This window comes from Falco peregrinus, chromosome 15, assembly GCF_023634155.1.
Source record: "Falco peregrinus isolate bFalPer1 chromosome 15, bFalPer1.pri, whole genome shotgun sequence".
Classification (NCBI taxonomy): Eukaryota; Metazoa; Chordata; class Aves; order Falconiformes; family Falconidae; genus Falco; species Falco peregrinus.
The window spans coordinates 5,062,243-5,071,600 of NC_073735.1; positions in this window are offsets into that span (position 1 = coordinate 5,062,243).

Here is a 9,358-nt window from a genome sequence, read left to right on the forward strand (position 1 = left end):
TCTGCAGCTGATGGTTGTTGGAAATAAATGTTACATAAAGCTCTCTTTCCACTCAGTAGCTAAGATATGAAAGATATGTCACAAATCACACGTTTTAAGGTAAAACCAGACCACCTCTCCTCCATGACATTGTTTGCAAGTCTTTTCCTATTTAGAAACAAGCCTCAGAACATGAAGACTTCATCTAGTTGGCTTTCATAGGAAGGGTATACAGACTTCATCTAGTTGGCTTTCAGAGGAAGGGTATACAACCTCACTTTTTCATTCCACAACCATGCTTAGAGACAGTCTTTTGAGCTGTCTAGAACAATGTGAATTACTCTTGTCTGGTATAACTCGCCCAGATATTTTTGTCTTTGAAAAACATTACAGATGAAGCCTACACACTTTTCCAGTTACTATCAAAAACCTTGTCCACATGGGGATAAAAGGTGATTATAAAAATATCCTAGTGACCATTGTGAACAGCTACTACCTCGTCCTGTTGGTACTAAGCCACATTGCTCTAGGTGGCATATGAACAAAGACCAGATGATGCTCTGGGCCCCAGAGAGCTTCTAGATTTACACAACACATTATAAAATCCTGTAGTGTGATAGACTGACCTGTGAGCTGCTGTTGAAGCCAGCATGTGCTCTGCAATCCTTGAAAATCAAGCAGTTTATTTTAGGAGCCTGCCTATGGATTGAGTAGCTTAAATTTGGGCTCCTAATTGGAAAATATTCCAAGTCTATAAAGAGATCAAGATGTTTCCTTTTTCCATCCCAGGCACAAGCCCCCCCTGAACAACTAAAAGTGAATCCCCTCTAAGCACTGTTTGCTGCGGGGAACTGAAGTCGTGACACTGAGTCACACATCCTTGGGTCTTTAGAGGTGTCCGGTTGCTCGCTCAACGTGTTGACTCTGCTCCAGTCACTAGCCCTATTTCCTGGACTTATCTCACCGACCAGATTTCCCCTCCTCTTTCTCCCTCCTGTGGCTCATAAACACTTGAAATCTACTGTAAACCCAATCTAGGCTCACAGCTTGTTGTGAGTACAAGCAGCAGCAGATAGCAGGAGATAAGGAGTGAGGCCACATTGTCTTTTTCCAGCCTGCACTGAATATTCACTTTTAAATCTGAAAATTGTTTGCTTAAGGAAAAGGAAATGTGCATGTGTGCTTTGGGGGTCAGCAAGAGAGGGGAGGAAAAAGAGGAAGGGAGCTGTTTTAGAGACCAAATTGGGTCGTACGAAAGGGAGGATTGATGGAGATTGATGAAGGAAGTTCAATGAAGGTCCCAGTGCAATGGGCACTTGTAAACCCTCTGCTCCTGTTATCCTGCCCTGTTCCGAAGCATCAGACCATTCCCAAAGGGGAGGTGGTGTTTCCGCAGTGGAGCCCTTGGATGACCATCTCCCTCCACGCACTCCGAGGCCAGGTTTTACTGGAGTGACACCCAGTGGGAAGTTGCCCAAGCCATGGGGAAGGGCTCCAGGCTGTGTCCACATGAGAGAAGCTCTGCCGAACTGCTGTGCTATTGGTGTGACTTAATCACTAAACTGGTAAAATATCGCAGTGTAAACACACTCATACCCGCTGCTCAAACTGGAATGCTGGAACGGTGGGAAATCTTACCTCCCCTCTCCTGCATGCATGGAAAACACTCTGTATTTCATGTCCCAGCAGCGCCAGATGACATATTGTCACTTGTCCATATCAGCTACTGCTCACACCAGCAGAACTAACTTATTTCACTTCCCGGATCAAGAGGAGGTCAGGTCTAACTGCGGGCTTTGGTAAGCACAGTTCTGTTGATGCCCGTGAAGCAGTGTGATTCCTGCCTGACAGCACTCTGCTGGCAGCATCATGGTGCTGGGGTGGTTGCAGTGACAAAATAATGTACTTTTGCAGGTGCAGCTGACTTTGCTCATGTGGTGGTTTTATTGCACAGCTACAATGCAGAGCTGCAGCAGCTCTGTCTGTGCTAGGGGTGTTGTGGGGTGCATGGATACTCCTGAGCTGGTAAAATGCTCAGAGTGAAGGAAAACTCTGGAGCTACATGGCCATAAACACTTTTATACAACTGTTTCTGCACAAGGCAGGGATGGTCCCTTTAGCTGTATCACTACAGTTAACGCAGCAAAGCTCTCTAGCACAAATTTTGATCACGGTGACAAAGCTCCCACTGATTCCTACAGGAAGAGAAATCTGCTCAAAGTAAGCAAATCCAGCAGCCCCAGAACGCTTCTCTCTGAACCGTGCAAAATTTTCCTTTTGATCTTTGAGGTACCAAGATATCCCAGCTTCCACGGATCAGATAATGACTTAGGGCCCGAGGCAGCCCAAGTCTGAAGGGAATGATAAAGGAGTGTTTGTGATCCCTGCATGGAAAGTGCTATGTAATTTTATGAATTGATCTCCTGATGGTGCTGAAGTCAAAAAAACCCACTGTTGCCCTTGCTGGGTCCAAGATTGAGACCTTTTGTGATAAATTTGGAGTTCTTTGTATGTGTTCCTTGAGAAGCTGGGATACAGCAGAGATACAACCAACACAGGGAAATGTGAGGGGTTAATCCTCCTCTCTTCTCTGTGGGGCAGCTTTAAGGTGCACGTGCAGGAAGGACCCACATTTTTATAATAGCTTTCAGACCAGCTACCTCTCAAGAATTGTCTTTGAGGACAAACGTACTGGAAACAACCAGAAACAGTGAAAAATTATGAGGCGTAAGAAAGTAAAGAAGAAATTGGTCTGGCCATTGCTGTCTTCTTTATCAATGGACCAGGCATGCCTCATTTGGAAAACTTGACTCATTTCCTGGGATCAGAGAGGCTCCGAGGAAGCTCCAGGAGCTGAAAGAGGAATATGAGCTGGTGACCAAGTGCTCCGTGGAGGCAGCTCTTCAACTTGTAGCAAGTCAACTACCAAAAAGATGTCTGTACCAATAGATGTAATGGGTCCTAGTGGGATTTACAAAACCCTCTGGCCCCAGGAAATGCAGTCCGTGGGAATTAAGTACTAGTGCGCTTTGCCACATGCCGCTTTAAAGAGTCTGTACTTTGCAGACCTGTCCTTCATCTGTCCTGTGTTTTGGTTCCCCATCTGCAAAATAGAGATAATAGCATGGCTCCATTACACAAAGTCATTGTGAAGATAACTATGCTCAGATGCTATGGCAACAAGGGCTGTGTAATATTGAAGATAGCAAGGGATGCTAAGGATGGAGAGCTGGCTTGTGTCAAGCATGGCCTTTTGCTGGGAAAGGATGGAGCAAACCAGCAGAGCCTCCCTTCATCAGTCGTTTCCCAGAGAAACTGCGCAGGTCTCACACGCAGGGAGTGGCTGAAGTGTCGGACGAGTTTATTTTAGAAAGAGCAGTCTCAATCCACGCGGATTCTCTACTCCATCACATCTTCTCACCTCCACACACCACTGTCTCTGACCTCCCTCAGCAAAGTCCTTCATCTTCCTTGTGTTTACGCATTGCCACTGAAGTAGAAGGGCAATGAAAGCAGATGGCAGCTGCAAAACCCGAGCTTTTATGGCCGAGCCATCAAAAAAAAAAGGCCTCAGAAAATATGGAGTGGAAATCTGAGGGCCTGGGGAGCTGCTAAAACACCACCCTGAGTCCCTAGCTGAAGTCAGGTAAGCTCTTTGTGGGCTTTCCCTCACCTGGACCCTTCGTGGTAGAGTGGTTTCAGCTCCTGTTCTCCATCCTTGCCCATTTCCTGGCTCCTGCTGCGACACTTTGATTCATAGGGCCCAACCACCCGTAACCACCCAGGGAAATAGAAGGTAAGCCAGGCAGCTATGGTCATTCATTTTCCCCTCAGGGGGAGGAAAAGAGGCCAAAGATAAGATCGCTTCATTTAAGCCAGAATCCATTTTTCACTGGCCAGATCTTGCAAGTGTGATCCCTCCAGGAGGAACAGCATGGCCACCACTGTCTTCAGTAGAGTCAAAACCTAAACTACCTGGAACAAGATTCTTTGTCCTCAGAGCCACCTTTCCCTGGCTGATTTTCTGCGTGCACAATGCAGACATTTCCTGGGAATCAGGACTTTTAGTTCTGCCACAGGCATACCAAATGACCCTGTGCCTCAGTTTCCCCATCCCTGTTTATCAGGACTTTCACGATACAAAACCATCGGACATTTCCACTTCTCTGAAGAGCCTTGGTGACAGTTCCTCGTCAGCTTGGGAGGAGACAGGCTCTCTCCCATTTCCCATTCCATTATCCTCTTCATAAAAATGAACTTTCATCAGGCCTATTTTAAAATGTTTGGGTTTTGTTTGCTACTGTAATCATTAGCTAGCCGCCAGATGGCAAGGCAACACAAGCCAGCAAGCTTTCCAAGTTTCTGCTTAAGACAATGACACAATCGAGGACAAATAAACAGAAACAGAAGAGCAGAACGTAAGCAAGCGCAGAGCACCAGGATGTGGGAGCAGGAGGGGGCCAGCCCTGGAGAGAGGATCAAAGAGGCACCCGCCCCAGCAGGGCAGTCCGGCTCGTGGCTGCAGCCTTGCCCTGGTCCTCGTCTGCCCCAGCACCCAATGGCAAATACTTCAGCAGAGGGTCCAAGGAGTGTCCCTGAGAAGGATGCAACAGCATTGCGTGGCGATTGGCTTTCTTGGTTGGTTGGGTTTGGTGGTTTGTTTTTTTTTTCCTTTCTCTGTTGCAAGATGTTCTGCGGACAGAAAAATTAATAAGGCCTGGTTTCCTGTGGGCTCGTATTCCTTGTCCCCTAACTCATCACATTCCTCCCACTGTGTCCTCTCTGACAGGCGAAGATTAGGCCAGGGCTGGGCTGGTGCTGATTAGTGCTGGCCGCCAAGCAGAAGGCGTAACATCAGAGCCCTGCCGGCCTCTTCCTTGGTGGGGGGCTAATCTAGGTCTCTCTCCTCCACCCAGCTGCTGATTTTTGTGAAATCTGTAGAAATTTAATTACGATTGGGACATCTAGCCTTTTAGAGGCTGGAGTCAGCCAAGGAGGTAGAGAGGGGAGTTAAAGCAGATGGGCAAGTGAGGAGATGGCTTGGGCTTCCTTTCCTTGGGAGCCTGGCTAACCCTCCCTGCTGCGTGGGTGCAGCAGCACGGCAATGGTTCACAAATGTCCCTTGAATTCAGACGTTCTTCCGAGTGTTTTCCAATTGGAAGTGCCCTGTTTTGATAGTTGTCAAATGCTTATATTTTTTTTCCATCCTGAGAAACATTTGGTTAGAAAGAGCCTTTTGATTCTATTTCAAACAGCACAAAAGCTCAATATTTAGGTGTTTTGGTTATTTAAAAAATAAATACTCCTATTTTCATGACCCCTTCCCCCCTCTCTCTTTTTTTTTAACATATTTCAGCTGGAATAGTCAAGGCTTCAAAAGCACTGATGAATCAGAAAGCGCATTTTTTGCACTGTTTGGTGGAGTTGCCTGTCCTGGGGGACGTGGCTCATCGCTGGCTGCTCCTCATCCTGCTCTCACTGCAACGTTGCTGTTCACTTCAACGGGACCAAGATACAGCCGGCGATGTCCGGCAATGGGAAACTTAGGCTGGTTTTGAGTCTGAAAGCTAAAAGGTGCTTACACTGCGACCATGAATAAAATGATTTGCCAAATGTAGGCTGGTTCCTAATGTGGCTTGCACTTGGATCAATGCACTTGGCAAGAGTTGGGATGAAGGCTGAGGATCGTTGCAATGCTAGGGCTGAGCCACGCAGGCTGCGGCTGAGCTGCAGGCAGGGCAGAGCGGAACGTATAGGCTCCCTGCCCAGGCTATATCTGCCTGGTAATTATAGAGACAGCCGTGATGTCACCCAGGGTGGAGATTTACATTCAACAGCATGAAATTTTGTATGGGCAGCCTGTAAAGCAGCGCAGTGACCGTCCCTTTCCAGCATGCATGCAGATTAATGGGTCTGCGAAGGAAACCATCACCCTCCTGCCTTCTGCCCTGTACTGCTCTGGCAAGTGGCAAGATGCTGTTTTGCCTCAGGAGAGGGTGACACCACGAAATGTCAGAGCTTTGCCTGTGAGGGGGGAATTCTTTCCATTCCTCTCAAAAGCCCTGTCCCAGATTTTGTCCTGGAATAATATCAAATCCTCTGAGGATTTACTGTGGTGCTTATTAAAGTTTCCAACGTGCTTTGTGTGTCTCCTAAACACCTGAGAAAGGCAAGCCTTACCCTAGAAGGCTCGCCATCCAAAACACCTCCTCGCCCAGCAGAAACCTTGTCTCTGGGCAGATGGCCACGTCATGAGCTGAGCAGCTGGAGGAGGGTGAATTATTCCTATTACTTAACATACTACAAAAATAACAGCCAGACCACTTATTCCAAAGCTCCCGTGAGAGTCTGGGCACAAGCTGGGTTAGGAGTGGGTGGCACCACCCATCCCGGGTAGACCACTGTGGAGTGACTTGCATACCATGAGTGGTATGTGTGCCCGTGAAGTGGCTCCTGCTGCTAAAAAGTCCCTTGTGCTGGGTGTTGTGATTGCCGGCTGATTTGGCACGTGATAATTTCAGCTACCCCACAAACTCGTGGAGCCTGGGCATCCTCATTCCTCATCTGCACAAGAAAAACGGCCATAGCTTCTAGCTGTGCTGGCTTGAATGATGGCAACAGTTGAAACAGCAACACTGAGGAAAAGAAGTACCCCTCCTACAAATCTGGAGCTACCTGAAATATTTCAAGATCCCAGATTTCCCAGTGTACAAGTATAATTGGGATCACAGATCTTTTGTTTTTAAGTTTCCCCACCCTACATAAACACTTTTTATTTGCTAAGTTCAAATCACCTGCCAAGGTCATGATGATCATCCCAGCTCTGGAGACGGTACTGTCCCTGCCCAAGGGCACAGCCAGTTTCTCTATAATTAGTCAGATTTTTCTTCATATTGAAGAAAATATAACGTTACCTAGAGAAAGATGCTGCATTTGGTGGCATGTGGAAATACCAGCAAGTATTTTCACCAAGGCTAGAACCTCACTGTTCTCTGCTTTACTCAGACTCCTTGTTTCACTTATGGTAGTTTCACAAGGCACAGAAAGATTTCCAGTTTTCAAGGCTTGAGATTATTCACTGCCCTGATGCATCTCAAAATTGACAAGGAAAGATATACACCATGGTATTTTTCACTTGGCTGGGCAACATGAGATGGACCCAGCTGGAGACAAGCAACCTCAGCAGACAAGAAGAAGGATGCTGAAGCTTCCCATGCTGGCCAGAGACAGGGCAGCACCACCCAGAGAAAGCAATATTATTTGTACAAAGAAGCCAGTTTCTGCTCTCTGAACTTTAGAGCTTGTATTTTCCTTATTTATTTTACTTAACCCCTTGCTCTGGGGGAATTAAATGATGCAGAGGGTAGAGCTCAGACCTGGGAACTGTGGCAAGTAAATCAGGTTTGCTGGTGTAGAGAAATCTCTCTGCATTTCTGTTTGGGCCTTTTTTAAATGACTGCAATGGAATGAGCATAGGCAGGCTCCAGAAAGGATGGCTGAAAGGCACTGAGTGGAATATCTGTCTTTATTTAACTTGGAAGGAGCAGTGCTATTGCCTTTCTATTGCCTACTGAGGTCACTGCTGCAGTCCGTCGCGCTTGCTGGCTCCCGGCTGCTGGGACACGCTGCCCAAGTCCCGCCGGTTTATCCGACAGCCGGCCACCATCAGAGGTGTTTTTCTTTGCACCGCCGCTTCCCAGTCTCGCTGGGAGACCTGCTTGCAAGCCAGCGCCTGTCACCAAACCAGAGCTCCACCTCTGCCAAATGATTCATTTCTCCTGACTTCAGACTTTATACATATATATATATATATATATGTATATATTTACATATGTAAAACCTACCGCAGCGGTGTCTGGAGGTGAAAGTGCTCTCTTGTGGCATGCTGTCCCCTGGCTTTGCTCCCAGGGATCCCTGTCCCCAGCCAGGAAGAGTGGGATGGGGTTCATGCTCTTGGTGGGACGCAGCAGGGGCAGCGGCTTTGAGCAGAGTTGCAGGATTGGGTTCAGCTCCCAGCTGCAGCAAGGCTCAACCCAAGCAAGACGAAATATCCTGCTGTCTGCCTCCAGCACCACGGCACGGTGCACAGATGAGCAGATCTGAAAGCTCAACCAAGGTATGAACATCATGCCAGATGATCCAGACTCAGGCACAACCTTTCAGCCGTGATTACTGGGCTTTCTTTAAGCAGCTGCATGCCCTGACATGAAAATAGTAAGTGGAATCAGGCCCATCAGGTGGCCAGGGCTGCTGTGAGCACGTGGAAGCGTGGGCCAGGGTGGGGTCTGTTACCTTTGGACCTGTCATTGACTTGCAAAGTCAGGCTAGGGAAAAGATGGGTGTTTTGGCATGGGTTTACACCTGGAGGGCCCAGTGTCTGAGCTTAAATCAATGATACAGTGCAGAAAGTGGGCTGGGGCACCAGGTGTAAGCTGAGAACTGGCCTCACTTCGGTACGGCTGAGGTTAACCAGAGCAGAAAACCAGATCAGGATGTCCCCATGTGGGATTGCACCAGCCTGAGGGCACTGGTGCAACCCAACGAGCTTCCCTTTCTGTGGGGACATGTCCTCCTGCCCTCTGAGATGGGCATTTGTCCTTTTTAGGTATGCTAACCCAGCAGCGTTTCCTGGCTGGGCTGTCTGCAGGTGCAAGGACACCCCATGACATTGGCTTATGCTCCGACCACCAAGCGAAGATCATCCGAGCAAGGACTCAAGTCTTGGCTGGGGACACTTGGGTTTCTGTTCCCGCGTGCTCTTGGTGGGTGATCTGGGGCAAGGTGCTGTGCCAGGAGCCATGAGCGGTGCCTTGCTCCTGCTGACTTCCCAAATATCATCTCCATGGAGCTGCAGAGACCTGACCACAGCCCGTCGCAGTGCCTGTTTGCACTTTGGGATGAGTTTGCAGAAGGGGGATGAGAACACTTCCTTACCACCCAGGGATGCTATAAATACAGTAAAGATTATGTCATGTGCAGATGAAACAGGCCATAAATGTCCATCAGAGACACCCATACAGCAGGAAGGCTGCAGATCTGCATGGGGTTGCCCCTGGGAGGTGGGTGTCAAAATCCCCCCAGCTTTCATGGCTTGGTGGCCGGGGATGCGAGTGCTTTCCCTGGGAGTGGGGATGTTGCTCACACCTGTGTTGTCAATGTGCTGTGAGGCTTTCGTGGGAAGTCCCATCAAGTCACGTGAAAAGGAAAGCTGCAACCTGCAGCCTTCATGAATATGCCTTCTTTCCCTTTTTTTTTTTTTTCACAGTTATTTTGTTGTTGTTGGGGTTTTTTTGGTTTTTTTTTTTTTTTTTTTTTTTTGCTTTATTGGTCTGGCCAGATGTTCTAAACATCTGGCAACGGCATGTTTATTTTTTAGGCT